This window comes from Trachymyrmex septentrionalis, unplaced genomic scaffold (genome assembly GCF_001594115.1).
Source record: "Trachymyrmex septentrionalis isolate Tsep2-gDNA-1 unplaced genomic scaffold, Tsep1.0 scaffold44, whole genome shotgun sequence".
Classification (NCBI taxonomy): Eukaryota; Metazoa; Arthropoda; class Insecta; order Hymenoptera; family Formicidae; genus Trachymyrmex; species Trachymyrmex septentrionalis.
In genome coordinates this window covers 944,056-947,276 of record NW_017305611.1, presented here as the reverse complement: position 1 = coordinate 947,276, position 3,221 = coordinate 944,056, and the positions used below count along the sequence as shown (strand labels likewise).

The window sequence follows — 3,221 nt, the reverse complement described above, 5'->3', positions numbered from 1 at the left end:
TTTCGGGGATTTGAGCGAAAGAAGCGCTTTTGTTGCGAGCGCGTAATATTGTACAACGCGAGTAAACGCGCGCGCGTAATGCATTCTTCCTAATCTGCCGAGTTCTGTCGTTTTATATACAGGTACGCATTGTTTTCCGTGTAAGAGAGGAAAGACACGTTCGTGCAATATCGCCGAGCAAATTCAAAAGCTCATAATAGAGCAATTTCAAATAACTCTGCTGTATACAATTCATATTTGCTGAAAATTTTCAAACACATCTTGTGCTACACGCTCCTGTATGCTCCCGTGATACAAAAGATGTAACAATGTGTAATGAAATTTTTAAGATAATGGAAATATATACTCGTAAAAGAAAATACATGACTTTCAGTGAACTCTGAAATGAGTGGCATGGACGGTGAGACGGACGGTTTCTCAGGGACTTTCCATTAGCGAAGTAAATATTGAAGCGAGCTCCTTGGCGAATAATGACAGATATAATTGTGCTACGATTGACGTAGTAAAGACGTAGAAATAACGAAATACATTTCCACACAATACCGCAACGATAAACATTCGACGACATTGACTTTTATCGGTTTGCCTTTGACGACGAAGGTCGTATATTTTTTTTATACGTATTCTTTCATATTTTAATTTCACGCAGGAAACGTAGTCAAACGCAGCAGACCGAGGATTTCGTGCACTGTCGCGTTTTGCATTCGCTAAGGCTGCTGCCACGTCACATTCAAAGTCGCGGATGTGCAACAATGCCGCCCGCTCTAATTTAATGTGCAACGAACCCTTTTTGTCGCTGCCTCTTTATACCTTCGGAAGAACAATGAAAACTCTTGAATTATTGAAAATATTTCTTTGTATTTTATATTATTATACGTACTTATCGACACACATCTTTTTTCGAAACGTTCTTTCTAAAAAAAAAAAAAAAAAAATTAGTTTATTTGGACTTTAACTTCGGAAGCAACATATGAGCTTTTCTAACAAGACATTATGTATTCTTTTTTTATCTTCACTTACAGAAAAAAATTTGGTTGCATAAATTATAAATATTGATAGATTCAAAAAGATATAAATTAGGTACATACAGTTAAATTTATTAAACATTCTAGAGGCGTGATAACCAGAAATCAATTACGTTAAACATTTTGATTGACATGATCAGAATATATTTTGTTTCCTCCTTTTTGTTTACTCTAAAAAATATGGGTGCGACTTTAATACACTTACAGTGTCTATGGACGGTATTCGTTGATTCTTATATTCAAGACCATCTTAAATACAGTCTTAAAATGTCACGAATCAATCAGAGGGCCGTATTAGCATTACTAATGTCTTAAGACAATACTTAAGATAAGCTTGAAATAAGAACGGACTATGAATATCGGTCTATGTAATTTTCACTATGTTAATCTTAATATTATTTATCTTAATATGATGTGGATTTAAATTCGCTATTTTGTCAAAATTGAGAAGGTTTATAATTGATTATGACAAAAATTAAATTTATTAATAGAGGAGAAGGTGGTGTTATGGTCAGTGTTGTATATTGTGTGGCCTCTCTTAATATCTCCGCTATATATAAATCCGAATGATTACTTATGGAACTATTTGTTCAGTAGCTCGCTATTATACCATGACGCTAATATACCAATACTGAATAACCAGCACTTATTATAACACATTTTTACTTTCAAGTATTTTAAAACGTTTCTGAGATACATTTTAACATTTAATTATATCCACTTTCTTATTTTTCGTAACCTTGAGCGTATTATCACATGAATGTATTTTTGAGTATGTTATTTGCTATTTAACATTTTATTTAACAGTATATATTTCAAGTTGTGTAAATTTAAACTATAGCATAGCATTTTGCTAATGTTGTCCTCTATGGATATTTATTACTCACGATCTTTTCTTTGAGGTTTTTATATTAAAATAAATATTTGATAATCGATTATAGCTCTACTGGTAATCATCTGTAGTTTATATAATCTATAGTTTTTTTATATTACGTGTACTTTTATATTACAGCTTATATGCAGAAGTTATGTGAATGTATTCAAATACATTCATTTGCGTAGATAAAACATTTTAAAATGTTTTATCTTTTTTATGAATTTGGTAATATTGTTTTCTAAACAAAACTAACATTTTAAGAGTATTTTTATGGAAGGCTACATTACCGCTCATTTTTTTCTTCGAGTCATTATGCAATGTCACCACAGTTTTATTAATAGTATCCTAAGTAATAAATATTTCGTAACTTTGAGTCCAAAATCGATTCAACGACATTTTAACGAATGCAATTATCAAGATTTAAACTAAATATTGATTGTTAACAAAGTTATTGTGTAAAATGTAACTGGGATGCCATAATACCACCTTCTCCTCTATATTTTTTCAAGAATTTGTTAGGTTTTTTGTTTCAGATAAACTCTGTGTATGAAAGCTATGTGTTTAGCGTAAACCATTATTTATACGGACAAGATTGTTAATTAACAGCTGTGCCAGTGCTATTTGTTAATATTTTTAATTAAAAATTTTATATAACTAATCCACATATAAAATCAACTTTTTTGAATAAAGTTTTTGAATAATAGTTTTCGCGAAAAAATTTGTAAAAATAGGTATCTCTTTGATCCTTCTAGATATCCTCCTCCCCCTTCAATTCCATATTGCCTATTTATTCAGCACTGAAAAGCAATCGATGTAAATTGATCGTTAATCAAAATAGAATTTCGCAAAACTATGTTTTATGAATCTCGGTTAGACTCTTAATGTACTCGGGGAATTACTGCGCGACCCCCCATCTGCGCTTTCCAGGTAATCGTATCCTAAATCGTCGATCGCAGCTGTAAAAACCGCCGCTTTTACGTACGAGTAATCCGGAGCGCGTTGAATTGACTCGACCTGCATAAATAAGCTCTTCGTAAATCAGTCCGACGTCTCGCGGCGCAATCTTGTTGTCATCTCCACGTTCGCGGTCACAACGGTTCGATTTATATGTATATCGAAGTTCGCGGCCGCGCGCGAACCAATCAGGGCGCGGCTACTCGCGGCCGGCGCTCCGGCGACCAATCACGATCGGCGTTCCTTCTTCGGCTCCTAGACGGACCAGCTAGACGAGCAGCGCTGGCTCGAACGCGTCAGTCTGTTCCGTTGTTTCGCGTGGAGAGGAGCGTTTCGCGCGGTTCACGCATTTCGCCAGGTGTTCT

General features: G+C 34.4%; 1 protein-coding gene across 1 annotated transcript in view; it reads left to right on the top strand.

Moving 5' to 3' along the window:
• LOC108751471 (beta-1,4-N-acetylgalactosaminyltransferase bre-4-like) overlaps positions 1 to 3,221 on the top strand; it is a 133,335-nt gene that overhangs the window by 24,901 nt on the left and 105,213 nt on the right. The gene's annotated exons all lie outside the window — the stretch shown is intronic.